Source organism: Hippichthys cyanospilos, chromosome 1, assembly GCF_059441005.1.
Source record: "Hippichthys cyanospilos isolate Australia breed blue-spotted pipefish chromosome 1, RoL_Hcya_1.0, whole genome shotgun sequence".
NCBI classification, from domain to species: Eukaryota; Metazoa; Chordata; class Actinopteri; order Syngnathiformes; family Syngnathidae; genus Hippichthys; species Hippichthys cyanospilos.
Genome location: NC_142369.1, coordinates 16,942,351 through 16,964,611, shown reverse-complemented (window position 1 = coordinate 16,964,611; position 22,261 = coordinate 16,942,351). Strand labels below are relative to the sequence as shown.

At 38.9% G+C, this 22,261-nt stretch overlaps 1 long non-coding RNA gene across 1 annotated transcript in view; it reads right to left on the bottom strand.

Moving 5' to 3' along the window:
• LOC148429456 (uncharacterized) overlaps nucleotides 1-22,261 on the bottom strand; it is a 50,079-nt gene that overhangs the window by 16,347 nt on the left and 11,471 nt on the right. The window contains exon 2 of the long non-coding RNA XR_015866893.1: nucleotides 21,686-21,746. This is a non-coding gene — a long non-coding RNA (uncharacterized LOC148429456). The remainder of the gene's footprint in view (nucleotides 1-21,685; nucleotides 21,747-22,261) is intronic.

The following is a 22,261-nucleotide window of genomic DNA, read 5'->3' as shown; positions in this document are numbered from 1 at the left end:
CGTGCTGACCAGTGTGCCACCAATCCAGCCAATTGTTGTTGTTGTTGTTGTTGTTATTATTATTTGTGTTATAATTATTTTTGATATGGTTGATATTGTTTTATAAATAATGAAATGTTTAAATATATACATAGACCCATCTTTAGATGAAATGGTGAAACATGTAGACTCAGCTGCCATCAGGCAGCACGTTTGCATTGAAAAATCTCAAAATGAAATATTACTTCAGATTGTAGCGCTTTCATTTTTGCAGTCACAGATGGTTTACATTTTACTTAACTCGAAAAATTGTTAAGGGCTGCAATAGCTGAAAATGATTAGAGTACATTGAGGTAAGCACAATTGGCTGCAGGTCTGAGAAAATTTTACTGGCAGCTCGATCAGGCCACCTGCACTTCAGTGCTGAACACAAACAGTAGATATCTTGCATATATTGTGACAAACGGTGGCCAAGGGCCGGGCCATCATTAAACTTCACCCCAGTCTTGTGTATTTGTCAAGTGTACTGCTGAATTTCTTTCCAAAATATTTCCATTAATAACAACTTGCTTCCAAATATTGGCTTTACTCATCCAAACCTTCATTTTTGTGTGGTCAGCCATAGAATTTTAATAATGTGGTATTTTATTAATTGTTAAAAGTTCCTTTACTTCCGTGTAAAACACATTTTAATGGAATACACTTCCCCCTTTCACCAGGATGTGTGTGGTACAATGACGAGGATACAGTTTACAGTATAAGCATTAAAAATGTCCCAATTTAGTGGTTCTTTTTCCATTTTATAATAGTTGTGTCAAACTCAATTTTGTCGGGGGTCACATCTTACATATGACCTCCTGCGAAGGGCTGTTATGACTGTGAAACCATATTAATGTAGGTTTGTGTTAAATTATCACATTTATACAAACAAAAAAAAACTGATGGGTAACTAGCAGGGGTAGGGAATCTTCGACTGTCTCAAGATTCGATTTGAATTAGAGTTTTGGGTCTCTAATTCAGTATCAGTGTTCGATTCAAGATGAGTTCTGATTCAAAACTATTTGATTCAATTCAATTAAACATGATTTGATTCAATCTATAGATGTGCTACTAATCCTCACAGTGCAGTCCGCTTTGTACGACAGAATAACAAAGGGAGACAAAGTGTCTTTTTTTTTTTTTTTTACATTTAGTGTTAATTTAAAAGGAACATGCCTTTTCTTTCAAAACAGCATGTGGATGTGTATAGCTTTTGTAGTATGAAATAAGATGAAATGAACATTTGAAAAAAAAAAGGTAGAACAAGATATGTTGTCATTTTGTAGGAAATTGCAGTACCAAAATAGCACGTGAAAAATTGTTGCCTAAATGAAAACTATTAATATTCCTCATTACGGTTATGGTCAGTATAAATGTTTGTTCTTGGTTAGCACATTTAATTCGTGTGTGTGTGTGTGTGTGTGTGTGTGTGTTTATGTGTGATCTATAAAATTGCATTAGAGCAAGGATAGTTATCTCTGCGGAGGGAGAGAGGAATAATAAAGGCATGACTGAAGGTTATTTCTTTCGTTGTTCATCTATTTCCTGAGAAGGCGGCAGAAATATTTATCATGGCTTCAATGTGATTGGGACCCGCGATAGAAAATAGCCACTTTCAATGCTCATGCAATCAACAGATCCATGATGGTCAGACTCCATTTGTTAGCAGCGGAGTGAAAAGTTACATTCAAGTTTGCGGCCATGTGGCTTTCGTGCGTCACACAACTTTACAAAACACGCTAAGACTGCTTTCAATGAGGACTGGGCAGTTGAATTTCCTGCATTGTTTGTTTTAGTGTGTCCTGCTGTGCAGGCTTGACTTTCCAGAGTGGGCTGCGTGGTGATGTCATGGCACAGCGTTATAATAGCGTAGGGAAGATGACAAGAAGCAGGTCAATTTCTTTTCATGCTTAATATTGATTTTGTGACATTTTAATTATATCAAATGAGGAAATTTTTTGAGGCACATCTGTCGTACTAATTTTAAAAACAGAAGACGGTAAAGACTTGTTTGTCCAATCATTTTTCAATGTCTATTGAAGAACTGGTAAAATATTTTTCTCATATTTCCGCTGCTAAAAGGAACAAGTTTGAGTTTAACATTTAACATTTAAGATTTATGCCGTGCTGGGCATAAATGACCCAAATCCATAGATTTTACACAACAAGGTGGTCAATATCAATACTGCCTGACCACAAATGAACTAGGGTAGAATAGAAACACAAATTTAAAAAAGTTACCAAAATACATTCAGAAAGAGCACTAGATAGTAGTTTATAATTGTAATATACTTCTAAGCAGCAATAGTTGAGGGATGACAACAATGCCAATTGTGAAAGCTGTACATGGAGAGATGGAAAAGAACTCTCAGAAAGCATGAGTGGAAATGGATGACGCTTAGTTGTTTTGCCCACTGGTCTGCAACTCTCAGTCAGGGGTACAACTGACCCAAAACCAGATACCCTCCCTGCTGTTGTGCATCTCCAGGGACTTTCAGTCCGCTTGACCCAATTTATTAAAGATTGATCTTCTTCCAGATTCTCGATGTGATCTCTGCGCCACTTTTCACTACCCCATAAATTTTTACTGCAACTTTACTAGGAGTGTTGGAAACAACTTTTTCAATTCCCATGCAATGCCAATATTACAGCCTAGATTACTACATGATAACAATATCAATCCATTACCATATCAGCAGGAAGTATACTTTCTTTATTTTTTTAGTATGAAATGTTGGGGGCGACTTAATCAAGTGACGGAATTCAAACAATGGATAATAGAAAGCAACAATACGTATGATAAAATGCAACAGTATTCTAAATTCTGCATACCATTTCCAGGCGTTGCTGGATAAGAATAATAGGAGCAGAGTCTGGAATGGGCTGCTTGGACCTGAATGTGAATATCAAAGATTTTGGATGTCAACCGATAAAATACAATAGTGTTTTGATTTAATATCAGGTATTAATATCGACTCGGGACACCATTGAAATGACATAGATTAAAGCCTCAAAATGTTCAAAATGAAAGCAAAACATTCTTAACAGTCAACATTCAAAACATTCATTTCTATCTATGCTAGTTTTTCACTCAAGTTGATTGTGTTGAATGGAGACATCGTATTTCGGAAAATGCGGCATCTGAGGTTTTGGAAAGCAAATTGCAAGTTATTCTTGTCAAAAATTCCTGCCACGTCATGTAACTGTACTAGACAGATAGAACCACACTATAAATAAGAAAATGTCCGTTTTTGCTCTGCCTGCACAAACGCCGGCCATAATACTGCAGTACAAAATTAGACAAGACTCCTCAATCCAATTTCATTGGGTTGATGAACAAACAGTATTTAGGGACAAGATGATCCGCATTAAATTGCATCACATCTGCAAGGACATTCAAGAGTGTTTGTACTGTAGCGTGTATTGTTATGTAGTATGTCACATATATTTTCCATATTTATGTTGCCACAACTCTACCTGATCAGAATAAGATAGACTGTCATTTTTTTTTTCGTTTCTTAAGGTGCCTTCACCAGGTATGGGGCGAAACAAAACTGACTGTGGAACAGCACCGCATAATTTATGTAGTCTGATGAGCATTCTTCTTCTTTCCAGCCAAATGTCCAGCGCTTTGTCGGTCTATGTACCCAACCTTTGAAAAAGGTGCAGTAAACGTGTGAAGAAACCTCAGGAGATTGAAGCATCTTCTGCAGTCCCTAACTACGCTCCCTTGTCCAAGCGGCATACGAGTTAGACTGAGTGGCCGCGCTCCAGCATGTTGAATAATGAATTAGAGGCTGATATCCTGTGACGGAGACTGGGAGAGAGCACTTCCTCTCTGGGCCAGAGTGAGGCTTGAATACACGTGAATAATACATGGTCAAAAGTGGGTCTGTCGAAATGACTCAATACAAGGAATCAAGTGCAAGATTATCTTTCCATGGTTATGAAAATATTACAGTCTCTAAGGCACAAAAAGACACATGAGAAGATTAGGGATTGAATTTACTAGTTGTCCTTCTACATGTACTATGTCCCAGTCAGATGTTTTATATGTTAAATGAGTATGGGTAGGTCAACTTGACTTGGTAATGTCCGTTTTAGGGTTAGGGATTCTGGTTAAGCTGAGTCACTTACTGATTGGGTGCACATGAGTGCTGTAGCCCCCAAGAAAAAAGCACTGTCACTGCTCAACAACAGCAAACCGTATCATCAAGTAGCCTCTAACAATTCTTTGTCAAACAAATAGAACTAGGGCTGCATCTAACGACTATTTGAATATTTGTTTTTCAAGTAATTTGTTGGTTAATTGGATAAAAAATATTTTAATTTCCATCCTCCTATTTTAACTATTTACTACTATTACTACTACTATTTAAAATTGGTGGGATAGAAAAATACCAAAAACATTATGATTCGGTTACTACTTTCTTCTAAAACGTATTGGAAAACGGGCAAAAAAAAACCTGATCATTGTGTGCCAAAAAAATAAAATCTTTTTTTTTTTTTCATTCAACCTTAATCAATCTGCTTTCATGGAGGATGGCGTTGATATTTAATGTTGAAAAGATGAAAGAGAAAGGCCCCAGTTGACCATAATCAGGGTAAAATGTATAGAATTAGGTAGATGGATTTGAAATTATTTCTGTTATCAACATATCTCCATATCTTAAACAGGGTTAGGGTTAGAAAAGTAGTACCCAAGATTGAAGTCTAGCTTTGATTAAAAAGGAACCCTCTCGTGAAAGAATACAAATATTCAGTATGACTTACTGAATGTAGAGTCTGTTCCGCATGGCGTACACAGAACAGTTCATCCTTATTTCCCAGTTTTTCCTTTCAAACTTTCATCCGGGGATTCTGGTTACATGGATGTGGAAAACTATAATAACCATGGCACCTGTCTGTTGAAAAAAAAATAAATTCCTTTTGACAGATTTATAACATATTTACTTATCTTTATACAGATGTCAATTTACACTTGCTGTCTCCCACAAGACCAAATGGGCATGAGTCCTTCCCAGGGCCGAGTCAGCCTCCCAAAAACTTGGAAACCACAGACTTCCACTCGGCCCCAGCGCTCTCAGCTAACCGCTAATCCATGTGTTTGATACATTAGAAGCTCTTGTTCTGCTGGGATGTGTTGTCCATTCTCCTGCCAAGTCCCACTCTCCCCTCTTCGTCTTCTTTCTTGTTCCCACCGCGGTCCAGAGGATTATGCTGGAGTCCATAAGATTTGACTAATTGTGTTTAATTAGGAATGGTTCAAGAAAGAGCTGCAAAGATCAAGCTGTGACCGGAATTTGACTAAATAGAAGAAGCTTTTACAACGCCTGTAAGTGCTGGCATTTTCCCCGTGTCACTGTTTCAATTGTTTTTGTTGGAAGGCAAAGGCAAAAAATACCTGGCCCTTTTCTGTGTCGGTTCTGCAGGATCTCCTGTTTAAGCAACTCAAAACTGCTCAGAACCATCACCAAACTCATACAGATTTGTAAAACGATTTGGAGCCCAGAAAAAAAAAGATGTTCAGGAGAAAATTTGAAAGCAAAGAGGACTCAGGTAATGTTGGAGACACTGTGGTCATCAGATCTTTGCTTCTTCGTGTTTGTGAGGAAGCTTGAGCAAGCTGTAGCTCGTGATGCATTTATGTAGTGTTTAGGCGAATTGTGGGTCAGAGACACTTTCATTTGCCATGATGGAAGGTATTCCCACTCAAATAAATTCTCCACTGACAAGCATTAGGAGCAAGAGAGTCTTTTGCTCTAGTCACTTGAGCTGTACACAGGGCTCAGAATCTGTGATGAGGAGAGCAACTATATACTGATATTTATCAATATCCAAGTTAATTGGGCATTTACCACAGACACTAATATATGAATCTTGAATACTTTGTTGTCGCTTTGAAGTTCAATAGATTCAAACAAAAAGTCAATAAATGTATTGCACTTAGTGTTTTTTTACTCCACGCCATCTCAGAAAGTCACAACTTACAATTGTATTGTTTTTTGGAGTAGAGTAATGCTTCTCTGCGAATAATGCCAGAAGAAGAAGTCTAGTAACAGTGGCTAAAACTGGTGGCTTGCCACATAATCAACATTAAATCATCAGGTTGTTTTCATGTCCATGTGCATTACAAACTGCTGGTGGCAAATGGCAAAACCAGCTTCTATTGACGCTTGGTCAGATGAGTCACTATTTACAAAACAACACACAAGAGGAAAGCCACACAGTTTAGTTGTGCTGTCAGTTGTAAATATGAATTACTGCAGCCGACAGCTTTTCTAATTCATCTAATAATAACATGGTTAAAATAACAACATCACACATGTGCCTGTTGACCACTTTAAAAGGGATATTTCCTTTTCCTGCCTAGTTTTCATTCTGGAACAAAGTTGGTATGTGTTTGGTGATGCGTCATTTTCTCACTTATAAGTAAAAACACCGCAGCAACATACCTCGATCAAGCCAATGTCACAGATGGGCAATTCTCATCAAAGAGAGGTGTGTTTTAAAATAATAAATACGCTGAAAAAAATGACACAATCCACAGTATCCTTTCTGAGGCGGAGCAATGTGAGCAATAGCTCCATCTGGTCACTAAATTTGTTCAATCTGATATTTGCACGGAATTCAAATTTTTGTTATTAGGTTACTGTATGTCTAAAATTGTTGCATTATGGATAAGCAAATGGATTTGGCTATGCAACATATTCTATGTGACTTCAGCAACTGTTGCTACGCGAGGAAAAAGAAGGGAATCTCATCACAGTGGAACAGAGATGGAAAAAATGAATAAGACTTTATTATTTATTGTCACAGTGGCGTTTCGAAAGAGTGAACACAATATATCCATTTGCATCATCCTAACATCTCAGTTGACTGTCATTGCTGACATTAAGAATTAAGCTCCATACCAGTCCTGGCCAACACCTTTCCAATCTCAGCAGACTCAACATAGACGTTCATTTCACACTGACGTAACGGAGAAGATTTATCACCATAATTACACTTATTCTATCTAAGAAGCATACCTCTCAAGGTTTTCTTCAATTAATTTTGTTAGAAATTCCAGAAAATTATTGTTATGTTTATGTGCAGCTCATTCCACTGTTGAAAATATTTCTACACATGTGTAAATTACAAGGCAAGCAGTGGGCATATAAGCGTTTGAACTGAAGTGAAATCAATGTCGAATGGTGTGAAGGCATGCCAAACTTCTCATTGGCCTTAAGGCCAATTTAATCTGGCATCTAGTCAGTTATTGAGGCATGCTTTTCAAGTTCACAGAAATTAATCACATTTCTTACGCGTTTGGTACTTCTAAAGTAATATAAAATGATGGCACCAATTTCTGAGAGGATATATTTATACAAATAAGTAATAATTAAGGCCTTTTTTTTGTCAGTTCGATACGAGAAGCAGCGAGACATGAGCAAGGTTGTGTAGCTCAAAATACTGGGTCGTATGACAATACACATTGTATGACTTTTATATATTTGTATCTTTTCTTGTACAGTATTTGAAAAGAGTTACAAACAGGGATGCACTGATTTTATTTTGGTCATCGAAATTTTGTGACTGAAAATTTTAAAAATCTGACTTGCTGGTGCCTACGCTAGCTGATTATGGGTAGTAGGCCGGAAACACTCTGAACTGGTTGCCAGCTAATTGCAGGGCACACAGCGACAAACAATCATTCACGCACCCAATCACACCTAAGGACAATTTAGAGAGTTCAATACACCAACCATGCATGTTTTTGTAGTGGGATTTCGGCCAATTGTTTCTCATATTCAGTTTCAAACAAACAGACATTTCAGTGCATCCACTGTTAAAGATGGCCTCACATTTGAAAAACAATTATAGGGAAAGACCTGTCTAAAACTTCAGGGAAGTGTGCTATTTGGGCTTCTGTGTTTATATTTGTTTTTCATCCCGCAAAATAACATTTTTTATTTGTATCCAAATACCAAAAACTCAGTAGAAGCAGCCCAACAGAGGAAATATCAGATGTGCTTATTATTTTTACTTCTGTGGCGATATTTTGGTTTTCCAGTTGAATAAATTAATGGTAAAGCATTGGCATATCAGACAGACACCATTTGTAAACGCTGCGAAAAAAATACGACAACCATCACAGCTAACATGAGCTGCGTGCATTTTGTTAAACTTGCTCAGCTGCAGTTGAAAAAGCAGAAAATTTATACTAGACATTGTTTCATAGTATAGAGGAACGTGGAAAAACTGCAGATACTCATTCATTGCATAGCTTACCAAGAGAGCAAAATCAGCGTTTCATAACATTATAGCTCTCATGCTATATTGCAACAAGAAATATATTTACCACTTGGTAAAAGCTCGAGTAGGACATATTGTGAAGTTTAAGAATGTTGGCCTGACTGCATGGATTCTAAGTGGGACACAGGCAGACTTAAATTAAAGAGAGGGACAGCAGTTGCATGCATGCACAAAACATTGAGGCTGGTTGCCTAGTCACAGCGGAACAAAGAGCTGCATCCTGGTGCCGCAGAGATGCTGACTCAGCCAAATCCTTCAATTGCAGCCTGCAGTTGTCCTCCAGGAACAGAGTCTGACCCACATATAACTCCATGTGAAGTATAGTGCAGCCAGTTGAGCGTAACACCTTACTTCAATTTCAGCTAAAACAATGGCTTGAAAATATGGTATATAATGAAGCTGAATTCAAATCAAATTAATAATTTGGAGACACACAGCAGAACTTAAGAAGACTCTCTAAATGTGTCCCGTGTAGTTCCAAGATAAATCATCTCATTTGAACAGAATCATTTTAATTTGAGTCCTTTGTGTTTGCTATTAATTGAGTAAATTGGCTTCATTTTTTTTCCTGAATGTGCTGTATGTTTCTCAACCATATACTGTTAGAACAGGAGGGAGGAGCAACTGTAAGGCCAGAGGCTTTCTCGCCTGTGGCAAGTGACTATGCAACAATCACCTCAAATTAACCCGCTTCAAAAAGGAAAAATACTGCATTCAGACAAGGGATGGATGTTTTATATTTAGAGGTGTACAGCTAAGACTCTGCTAGTGACCTTTTCCATTCATGTTGCACTTTAGAAAGCAGTGCTTGTAGAAAGGCAATGTCCGGGGAGGAGGTTAGGCACACTTAATGTCTTCTTTTGTTAAGAAAATATTTGCCTGTCCAGCACAGTTCAGGTAAGCTTCATCTCAGTGAAAATGGTTGAAATTGCCTCAAACTGTACAAGTGAAGCAAGTGGAAACCATAAGGTGAAAGGCTCATTAGTGCATCAACTTTCCCATCAAAATGAATTGGAAGGAAAGAGGAAACCTCCCGTGCATTTACCACTGCAGCCACTGATGTGGAAGCCATGGCCTGAGCACTTAAAGATGACGTTTTTTCTTCTCACTTTGATGTTCTCTACGGCAAACACTTTCTTTCTTCTTCACTCAAGATCAATGTACCATCTACTGTATTTACTGTATGTGTGTGAGGAGTACTACAGTTTGTAAGAAGGGGAAAAACTGCTTCTGCTCATAATATGTGCTCCTTAAATCTGCCGGAGGATGAAAATGTATTACAATCTTTCTAAAGGCCTCAAACAACAGTATTTTGGGAAAACAGTTTGGACTTAAATGGAGTTTGCACGTTCTTCCTGTGATCACACCGCTCCAGTACCCTCTGACATTCCAAAAACATGCATGGTAGGCGTATTGGACATGCCAAATTTCCCTTAGCGTCTACTCCTGAAGACGGCTGGCATATATATATATATATATATATATATATATATATATATATATATATATATATATATATATATATATATATATATATATATGACATCGCACCAACAAATTGATGACGATGTGCCTGTTACTTCCTGAGAAGCCTTCCGTGTATCATTGTTTTGAAGGACATCTTTCTTTCCTTTCAATCAATAATTCAAGGAGTTGTTAGGGCAGTGAGTAAACAGGATCCAGATCTAATCGGATAACATGACCTCCATTATGTCTTCATGAAGGTCATCAACTAGCTGTGGACCATCAGAATCTGTCAAGTACATTCGGCAGCTGCTCATTTTAATATGTAACATGGCTGTGAATGGAGCATTGAGTACATGGAGCAAAGATAGATGGACACATGGAGCTGTAGTTCGATTAAAACTATTTAAAGCTTGTTTTAAGAGAGCTCTACAGCTAATGCATAACATCAAACAGGTAATGACCGACATCATATAAACGCTTGAAGTAAAACAACTTTAACTGTTTTATTTCTTATTCTGAAGCAGGGAAGCTTATGTGTACTTTTCCATGCCAGGTTCAATCAGAGTCCTCGACTAACTGGTCATCTGGACTCTGTAAGGAAAACGTGTCTTAATTGTTAAAACTAACACTAACAACCTGTGCTGTGTTCTCCCCGGTTTGCAGTGAGCACATCGGTAGTCTGCTCTATTTTGTTGTCAAGCGCAAGAAGACACAGAGGAGAAAAACATGAACTTGTATCAGAACGGGAGGATACTTGGTATTGTTAACCATTGCAGACCCATGACAGTGAACAGAGGATTCAGTGAGAGCGGCCTTTTATCCTTACCCCCTTCTGTAATGTTCCTTCACTCCTGAATCCTATGAAATATGTACAAGGCAAACAGAGGTGGGGTTGATGCGTGGACCTTGCTCCTCTCTGACTAACCGCTACACGTCCAGTACCATTACTTATTCATAAGGCATGCCGTGTAAGTGCCGGAGTGGCCTCGCTCGCTTCCCTCCGTGCCATAAGGGCACTTTCATCACGCCCCTGTTTACATTTCAAACACCACGAGAGCAATGATAACAAAAAAAAGATCTCCAATTAGTTACAGTGTCCAGAGTACTGGCTAGACAGTGATCATAGTGAAGGCACTGATAAAAAGTATGTGTAGGCACCGTATGTGCTGGTAATAATCCATGGTTATTGGAGAAGATGAGTTGAATATTTTTTAAAGGGTTTCCCCATTGTTTTTAAAGATTCAAAGCATGAAAATGTGAATATCCAAGTTTTAGTTTGATTCAATGCCCATCAAAATCACAGCCGAATCAGTGTGGCTTGGTTGTAATGTAACAACTCTTCAGTGGAAATCTAGGTTATAAAGTTAAAGTGCTTTGCTCCCTGATCCTCAAACCAAACCTTTGAGTCATTTTATGGCACAATGGTATACACTGATGTATTTTTTTTCAGGGCCAATTTCGATGCGCAATACAGTATTAATGGTCAAGGAGATCATTTACCAACCATCATTTACCAACATTTGGATGTAATCTTCACTTTCAGTAAAATGCATAATATTGACATCAAATTTAAAGATGAAATACAAAATCAAACTTTTAAGTTGACATTTTTAAAAAGTGTTTTTTTAGTCATGTACACTGGTCATGCATCCATCCATTATCTATAGCCGCTTACCCTCACAAGAGTCTCAGGCTTGCTGGTGCTTATCCCAGCTGACTTTGGCCAATAAGGCGGGAGACATCCTGAACTAGTGGCCAGCCAATTGCAGGGCAAACAGAGTTGAACATCCATCCCCGCACTCGATCACACCTAAGGATAATTTAGTATGTCCAATACACCTGCCTTCCATGTTTTTGGAGTGTGGGAGGAAGCCGGAATGCCTGGCGAGAACCCACGCGGGCTCAGGAAAAACTCCACATGAGTTATAGATTTGAACTCAAGACTCTGAACTGTGAGGCGGACATGCTAACTAGTGTGCCACCACCGAGCCACCGCACAAAAGTCTTTTTCGTTTTAAGTTTCTGATAAAAAATTGAGGGGCCTCACTGGGTCATCAGCATGTGTTCAAAAGTTAAATGAAAACACAAACAAGTAGATAGTTCTCTATAGTTTCTACAGTGAAATACAGCTTTCCAAAACTTCTAAATGACTGAAATGTTCCATTTTCATTTAACTTTGTTTTAATTTCAAACAAAAGCTGCAGAGAATTTCCATTGTCAGCAGTATCTCTTATGAAGTCAATGAATAGTTTCCTGAATTCAAAAGATTTAAATTGATCTTTAAAAAAATTGTTGAAAAGACTATGGTTTGAGAGGAAGACAGCAAAATCTACACAATACTTTAGTCTCACCTCAAAAACTAATTGATGTATAAAAATTGCAGCTAAAGATTGCTAGGCTACATTTTCATGAGGTACTGAATGTGGATACAATTTTTTAAATCAATTCAGGCAAATCAATTTCAGCCAATTTCTACAAACCATCTCATAACATGGAAACATTGCACAGAGATCTATAAGGTTGCTTTGAAGCCTTTCATTTAAAAAGCATTAGCGCTAAAGTAAGTGGGAGGATTCACTGTTTGGGAGTAAACAAACCGCTGTGACAAGCTAATAATACCCTTCACTAGTGTCTTTGTAACACAAAGAAGCAGATGACAATGGGATTAAGAATGAACTGCTGGTGGCATTTTCTATTGCTTGAGTTCAACTAAAACGTCTCTGCGTATATATCATGACACAGTATGTACATGAGCATGGTGTAATCTGCAACTAATATAAACCATAGGAAACTTGGAAGTCCAAATTTTATGGAAAATATCTCACAAATTAAAAATAATTTTGCATACAAACTTGCACCACGATGGAATGGAAGCATCAAAGTAGACATCTGAGGCAAAGGTCACCAACATGGTGCCCTTGGCCACCAGGTGACCCAAAGACCATGTTGTTGTTGGCAGGTCTGTTCTAAATACAGCTCACCAATATAAAAAAATTACAAATGTTAATCTGATGGAGAGATATTTTAGAAATGGTTGCATATTCATTTGTATCCGTATCCAATGATTTTGAGTCAATCTATAATCATGAAATCATGATCATGGATAGTGTCTTCACATACATAAATTAATCACTTAACATTTATTTCATGGTAATTTTAGCAAATTTGTTTCTTTAGTAAGGCATCATAAAACTGAATCAGAAATGACAAGAACAGAGTGTGTTTGAGGCTCATGAGCGACATGGCTTTCCATAGCATACAGTCCACGATGACACAGACATGGTATGTTTTAACAAATAATAGAACATGGTCATTTTAATCATAATGCGACTGACAAGAACATACGTTCTCATCCTCAACAAACAAGTTACAACATGACGAACAACAAACAAGTTACAACATGACTTGACTGCAGAGGAACAGCAGGTCAGCCTCTGACGCCAATGATTGGATAGTTACGACTTGGTAGCCACTGCTGACTCAGACAGACCAGATTTTTTGGGAGGCTTTCACCCGTTTTCTGTAACATTTATCCTCATTAGGGTCCCAGGTAAGGTTGAGACTAGATCAGCATACTTTGGAAGAGAGGTGGTTTGGACTCTGAACTGATTGCCAGTCAATTAATTGCAAGGCACAAATAGACTGACATCCGTGCGCACATTATATATATATATATATATATATATATATATATATATATATATATATATATATATATATATATATATATATAAATATATATATATATATATATATATATATATATATATATATATATATATATATATATATATATATATATATAAATGTGTGTGTGTGTGTGTGTGTGTGTGTGTGTAAACACACATATATTCTAAAAATAGCCAAAGTTTTTCCAGTATATATAAAGTCTATGAATTTTGGTTTTGAAAATCTCAGGCAACAAAGCAAGTAGAGCACATATTCTGAGGTCATTTGCAAGATTATTCCACAAATTTGGAATGGTCAAGCTCAGTCGAGTTCAACCTCCCCATTGAAGTAGCCAAAGTCTTCAAATAAAACTCACGCAAAGTCACAGAGCAGAACTGTGATCAATTTCAGAGACTCCACAGTAAACTGCATTTGCCGTTGCCGGAATTCAAATCTACTTGAATAAAGTTGCGACTGTATCCTGCATCCAAAATGTACTGCATTTCCCTATAGGGTAATGTGGGTCACATTTTCCTCTCACTCTGCCACTTGAGTGTCTCACTATGAGGCTACACTGGCCCAATCTCTGAATGCCACTAAACACAGAGCTTGCACCACCTCATGGGACACACATGCCCTCTGACAGATGTTGAGCCAGCGAAGCCTCAGACATGTTACCATACTACATCACTGTCTGGAACGTTCATTGCCGCTGTATCCCCAAACCGCCACCTAGAGCCACGCCTCATAGACCCTGCCTCGGGCCAGACCAGACCTGTGATCCAACCCAGACCCGGCTGACAAGCCTCCCCTCCATCCCCATCAGCTGCTTGAGATCTCGCTCCAGATTTTGCTCACCCGAATCTCTCTTATCACAAGCGTCTACAGCTTGAGAGCAGGCTTTGCTGCCTGCGTCCTTGCCATCGCCATCTGCTTAGTGGGCCAAAGGAAAGAGAGGAATGGCTGTGTGCATCTGCCAGTCAGCGAGTCGGGCTCGCAAAAGGCTGTCGTGTCCAAAAACACTGCGCCATGCCACAGATCCTTAACACACTGTCACAGTGCCGTCCAGCGTGATTGATCTGCTCCATTTAGGTGGAGCAACCAAATCTGGAGGAGGTCTACTCATTCTTTGGCCCCTCGACTGCCCTCACATTACGGTCGCCAGGACTTCCCGGCTGCGAACCTGCCAGCTGGCCTCGATTCCTAACATACCCGTGTTGGTACTTTGACCCTATATGCAAATTTTTCGTCAATGCCTGCATCATTATTTGTGGCTATCGTTTTGATTTTAATAATGAACTTATGCTGGGTCAGGTTTTAAGGATGAGTCCTGATCCCATACCTTGGCAATTTATTAAAAAGAAAAAAAAAATACATTCATTGCCTTATTTATTTTCTAACAAAGCTATCTTAACATCAGACCATTGATATGGTTAATGGGGCAGTGGTTTAAGTCATGTAAATCCTTTTTATGGGTGGGTTGGATCCACATCCGTTGTCTAATTTGGCATGTTAAATGCGTTGTATGTATCGTTTCCGACATGCAAAAGGCTTTAATTGCACACATTCCGAGTCGCGTTGTATTGTCTGTTCTTTCCATATTGAAATATGACTATATTACAAACATGATCATTGCTATATGACGGTAGCTTCACATTAGCATCCCGCAACAACTTCCTGAAAGTTCACCAACTGGTTGCATTCAGTTCCGTTGTTTTGTGTTGTGATGTTGCATAGTATAAAACTTATATCTACGTTGTCCCTTTGGCGACGTCTGTGTACTACAGTAATGTTTTGCTGCTTTATAGTACTTAAAATCATAACAACAACCAGGGTAAAAAATGTTATTTTATCAGCTGCCATTGATGTGATCGTCCCCGATTTTCGATCATGTGATTGTGATCGAGACATCCCCAACTATTTTGATTATCAATTAGTTGTCGAATGATTGAATAATGATTGGACTTGTACAAGTAAGATTTGGGAAATGTTAAAAGCAGCAGGGCAGATCAAGCTAGCACCATATCTCCAAATACGTGACATAAACAGAAGCTCCTTTTGCAGTGGGACCTAAGCGATAAAAATGATGTGAAACTGATGTACTGCTTGGTGAATAAGTCTCATTACTGTTAGGAGTCGTTTGAGGTCGACGTGATTTGTTGTCATGGATGTGACGTTAAGCTGAAACATTGCTTTCAAGCTTCAACAGCGAGCGCAGAGGAAGACCTTTTAGTTCAAGGCCACAATCGAGAGGCGAAATGGACTGGTGAGCTGAGTGGTTGCTGGAAAGTTGCGTGTCCTCACACTTCAATATTTAAAAAGACCAGAGCTTTTTCTCTCGAACTTTCAGGGCATCCTTCAGGACACTTTGGACATGATTTTCTTATCAGGACACTCACCCCTCTCTCTACATAGTTTGTCCAGTGTCTGTTATTAACTAATTCACTGCTGGCCTGGTTGAAATGCAGTCAATGGTATTGAAAGTGTTAAAACGTGAATCCCCTGCCATTTTTTTTTTTTTCAAAAATCTATTTTGCCTTGACCGACACAACAATTACAATTTAACATGAAAGAGTTCCAGTGAATGGAATGCCATTTGTTTTCACTGTATTTTCCCTATCTTTACCGGAGTTGGAAGCCACACTGCGGTGCGACAAGCAAAGCAAACTCTTGATCTGACTGAGGAAGTTGGAACACGCGTCTGTGAGCCGTCCAAGGACCACCGCCATGGGAATTTTACGCCAAGGGTTGGCCTGAAGGATTGTGGGAGTGCAGTGACAGTTGGGGGACTTTTCTCATGTGAAAACGACCCAGTCATGCCATAGAAAAACACACCACTCCAAACAAAGAGCAACCATGACCTGATAATAGGGCACTCTGAGTTTGATCATTTTAAAAAGTAGTGGCAGAACCTTTTTTTTTTTTTTTTTGTATTCATCATCCTGCCAGGTTAATTAAGGACTTTTTTCCCCTTTCAAATTCCCTTGAACATAATCACAGAGCTGTTATACAAGCAGCAAGGTAATATGAGCTCATATTTTTCTTTGGTGATGCTAACCATGCTGCAAAGTAGTTTTAAGCGTGTCTCCAACAGTGACATCTCATCACAGCACAGTAGAAAATGCTCCTGAAGTTGAATGAGACTCAAACAAAAGCAGGAGGGAATTAGTGCTTGTGAGGCACATTTCCAGAAAGTGTTTATGTTCTTCTTAAAGCCTTTCTCTGGCAGAAGCGATTACATGAACGTCTCCTACTTATTTGTTTTCATCTGAACATTTGGCTGAGGGGTTTATCCATCTTGACAAGCACATAATATGGCTTTTGGTGCTGTGAGGGAGAAATGAGCGAGATTGGAGAAGGGAGCGAGAGGGAGAATATGTGAATGTTAAAACACAGGCTCTATGGTGTGGTTTTATCACTTTCCATGCTCTTCCCTTCCTCTCTTCAACACCATGCAAAGATGTGCTGAAAGATCACAATAATCCCCTCAAAATGACATTAGTCCTTACTTTCCTCTTTGAGTAGGTGGAATGTATCCGAGCCAAATTACTGAAGACACTCTAGGGTGTTGGGAGCGATGTGATAAACACTAAGTTTCCAATGTAATTTGATTAAGTCGAAAAAGTATAAATATGGCATCTTTTTGGGATGCCATGCTAAGCCAATTAGGGGCTCTACAGTAACTGAATTTCGGCTCATGGGATACTTTCTCAGTCGTCGAAATGTCACTGATCAACGCTGACTTCATTTAACTTTCTTGCACATTTAAAAATGACCTAGAAATGTGTCGGCTAGTGACAGATCCGTGTGTTATTCTGAGAGCCGATATTTACTACTCAAGGCGATAAGTGATATTTGGGGCTGATATACAATTTCCTGAAACGAAAATATTGGGGTGATAAAAATCAATAAATAATGCAAAATTCAACTTGCAACTTTGTTGAAATTGTATTACATTTTGGAACATATGTTTATTGAACAACTTTTCAGATAAGTATGTGTATTTTTTATTTATTGAGTGATTTATTTTATGAATTTTAGAGAACATACAGTACTGGCCAAAAGTTTAGACAAACCTCCTCCATTTCCAAAGTAATGATGGCCACTCACCTAACTGATTGTTTTTTGGCATGATATAATTTTCAACAGTTGTCCATAGCATGAATGTTACCAGTTGGCTGTTAGGGTTGTTGCCTGTATATTAACCTAACTTCTGCACAAAACAACTGATGGTACCAACACCACTGCTCTTCCTCTAATGATCCCTGCCCGATACATCGGTGAAGTTAAAACCAATATCAGGTGACCACTTCTTGAAGTTCATCGAGAGCATCGAAGAAAGGGTGGCTAATTTGAAGAAACTACAATATTAAACCTGTTTGTTTTTTGTTTTTTTTAACTTTTTTGTTAAGTCCATAACTTCACCTGTTCAATTATAGTTTTGAAGCCTTCGTGAGAATGTACAGTGCAAATTAGTCTTGAAAATAAAGAAAACACACTGAATAAGAAGGCATGAGGAAAATTTGTTCCTGTACATCTTTGCTGTCTAACAAAATTCAGGAAGCTCTCAGGGTCACAAGCATGTCTTAAAAAGTTAAATAAAAACTTAAATATGTTGCTCTCTATAGTTTTCTGCGGTAAATCAAGCTATACAGAGTTTCAAAAAACAGAACTGCTGAATTGCCTGTTTTAATTAAAAAAAAAAAAAAAAGTACATAGTGCTCCCCGGGTCAACAAAATGTCTTACAAAGTTAAGTGCAATATTTTTAAAGAGATTATCTTATCAGCTATTCGATCATTTAAAAAAAGGCAGAAGCTGATATTCATCAAAATGCCAAATATTGATGCCGATAATCTGTCTCAAGATAATAATCTCAAACTTCAACCTTGAGAGTCCTTGCAGGGTAACCTTATTGTGCCATATCCTGAGAACTGAACCACTAACAAATGTTTGCACAAAAGTAGAATGGAAATATTACTGCCTGGTTGGATTGTCCTTTGACGTAGTACTTGAGCATTACTTGAAATCCATTTCAAAAAGAGAATGGTAGAGTGTGCACTTCTCCCTCCCAGCAAGTGAACATTGCAAAAAGTGCACTAAAGTTGCCATTTCTACCGGATCAAACAGGGACCCAGCAAAGCTGGAAGTGTTCCGGTCCTCAAAATGATAGACCACCGACTTATTTTTTTTCCTTCCCTTCATTTTACCTAGTTAGTCGCCTGCTTTGCACCGACTGCGTGTCACTGTTCTTGCAGCAGGCCAAACAGGTTTTGTGGGAATGTTGTCTCGTGTTAGCTCATCCACTTCCCTTGGTGTGCAGACATGTTGGATAATTAGCCGCCTTATCAGCCTGGGACACGGCCATTCTCCTCCCTCCTGACAGGTCATGCAGCACAGGACCAGCAGGAGGTAGGGAGCAAGGGAGGTGTTGAGATGATAAGGCCACACGAGGAGAGACAAGCAGCAAAGACCAAGCTGGAGAGAGAGGGCTCGAGAGGACGAAGGGGAAGAGAGCCAAAGACGGGATGGGCAGGCAGACAGAGGAGAAGATGGAGAGATGGAGCAGTTAAAAAGGGGGAGACAGTTAGGCCCCGCAAGGACAGAGCAGCTGCTCTGGCCTATCAGCTCTTCCACGAGATCTTGGCACTCATTAGCATAAATTCAAATGACAAATGTGGCCCGCTTTGGCAAAGACTAATTAATTCACAGAGGGGGGAAACTCACCAGAGTAAGAATTCAAATCATTCAATGCCACGGGCGGGAACACGTGTTCAGAGAAATGATTTCGACCGCTATTGTCTTTTGGAATGAGGACTGAACATGACACGATAACGATTACAATGTAGTGTTTACAAGGTTTAAACATAAAAAAAAAAAAAAAAATACTATCTCCCATACAGAATGTCGAGCTTTATTTTATGAACTAAGTTCAGGATATTTCCTCTCATGTAGACACACACACTCATGCCTTCAAGCTTTAGAAGAGAAACAATAGGCTGGAAACGATTGCTTTGCTTCAAAGTGACAACTCATGTGCAGCAGTAGTGATAGGATAAGTGCGCCCCCCTGTGTTTACAAGGAAGCATTGATTTGGCCCCTGCCTCGCTCTGATTTTGTTTGAGCATTCATTGCAGACCAGTGCAAACCCTGGGTCAGAAACACGTATACATGTTTAAGAAAATCTCTCCAATGTGATCATGTAAAAAAATTCCTCATTTCGTCTTAATATGTTGACGTCATTAAGGCACTTTTTTTTAAACATTCAGCTTTGGAGAAGTTCACCATTTCTAGCTGAATGTCAAAACCGGCACCATAAGGAATTTGAAAATGAAAAACTTACTAAATATTAAAGAAACAAATCATTTAGAGCATCTTCAGTGACTTTTTTTTATTTATTTCTGTATATTAGTGAAAAAGTTATTAAACTACATACACGATGTGCAGTGGGTCTAGCTTTTTTTCTTGAATGACGTCCCCTATGAGAAATTACCTCTCATGAGCATAAAACATTTTTGGATGGAAAAAAAAAAATGACGAAGTGCTGTGCCATGTGTGTCTGAGTTAAAAAAAAAAAAAAAAAACGTTGGAACCACACCTGTGGTACTATTGCCAAGTATTCAATTCAGCTACTCGAGTAGGTACATTGTGTCACATATTTCTGGTTTCTTTACCAGAATAATGTCTTACTAATGACAATGTGCATCCATTTACAACACCAAGTTGAAGGAGTCCAACGTATTGCAAAGGAGTCACTTTAACACGATTTAGCAATGTGTTGCATCACATTGCAATCAATTTGCTCTTGATTTGAAAATAAGTTTTCTGTTCCAGTCACAACTATAAAAACGTTGATTTAGATTTGTTGATACCTGCAAGAAGCCTGTTAAAATCTCACTTACCACCTAAAGTGCTTTCACATAGCCCCAAGGGTACTCCAACCTCATTTGGAAACATCTGTACTACCGTAATGACCAGAATGTGATTGATTGGCACACACTCTAGGGGTGTACTCCGCCTTTTCCTCAAAATCAAATGAAATAGGGTGCAGCTTCATGCAAAATTGAAAAGGATCCATAGTATAGAAAATGCATGCACGGATGAGAGAACATACAGTGAGAAGCCACCAGACCTCATCACCTATACCAAATAAACAGCTAACTACATTACATCATACAATTACCACATAGTCCAAATAATAGACCGGGGTCCACATAGAAATGGCATTCAAAATATTTGACCAAATATTCTCCCGCATCGGATTGTTTAGTGATCAAAACAAGCAGCAAAATCTGAAATGTCTGAAATAGGGGTCCGAATGATCCATTTGAGAGAGATTTCCATCTCTAGACTTTGTTGCCTGACCCGAATAGTGTAATCCTCTTTGTTTCCTCATTGCAAAGGAATTACATCTGACCCGCGTCAAGTTCAGGGTTTCTCGGTAAACGTCGGAGTGTGTTGTCGCCATCTCTCAGCGCTGGCTTTGTCTACATATGTCTCGATGTCGGGCTCCTCATCTTGCCCGGTCCAAAAACGCACGCAGCTCAGCCAGGTGCAGCCGTTTGCAATAGCAAATCCTCCCGTTAAAGAGTTTAACAGTTGCCCGAGAGCCCTCCCCGCTAAACCAGGCTTTTCCTGCACCATAATTACATCAAAACAGAACATGTTGTGCAGTGTGAGGACTATTTATACATCCCCATCCCAAGAGCCAGCTTTCGCTGCTTCTGTTTCCAAGGAACATCTTTCCGTGCCGTGCGTGTATGCACAAGAAGTAAAGAGGCGGCGGTTAGGAGGAGCAGTGTGATTCTCCAGGTGGCATGAGGGGCGCCTGCTGCCACTGCCCATTACCAATTATCCCTCGACTCCGTTTTACGCCTGAAAAAAGCATTAGAACTCACTGGGCGTATGGGGGGTGCTTTTGGTTTTGACAGCAGAGGCCAGTTTAAAGGATTTGAAGGCAACTCCATAACCGACTGCTGTTTCAAAAGCCACAACTATTATAGGGCTACTATTCATATCTTCTGGACAACTTCCACACTCGAACTGCTCTCTGTTCAAAACTACAGCATGTCCCTTGTTTCGCAGATCACAAAATCAAGCAATGTTCTGAGCACTGATGGGCAATTGCACTCCTGTCATTTATTTATATAAGTCCAAAGGTACCATGGAAATGACATTTGTCACAGTCAACCTAGCACACTGTGACTGAGTATGGTGTATAATTGGCACACTTACCGAGTAACACACGTCTTGTTCTTTTGTCCCTGGACCAGCAAGACTTAGCCTCCCACAAAATCTGTAACAAACATTAAATATTAGGGAAATAATAAGATGTACCTACATGAACGTTTGTCAAACAGGAATGTTGGGAAGCAAGCTGAGTGGACGGTAAAGCTTGGTTCAATCATCAAAACAACAACGGTGGAGTCTAACTTGAACAGATGGGTATTATGGCAAGAACGCTTTTCATTAGACAGACACACCGGACCATATTTGCTCAATGCATTGACCGCGGTCTACTAGTTATCGCATGACATTGCACTGCATAGAAAAATAAAAAAGAAAGAAATCAGGTGGAAAAAACAAGAACTGAAATAAAAAAGAACATTGGTCAGGAGTCGTCCATGCCATTTCCTATTTATTTGCCTGGATGGTTGGTTGGTTGGTCTACCAGGTAAATTTTACTTTGTGTTCATTTTTGAGGTTGTGGTTTGAATAGGGTAAAACTGTATTGCACCACAATGAGAGTGTGTCCATCCACCCTTAATATTCTTTAAAAAAAAATAGGGCAGGAGTGTCAAACGCTTAGTT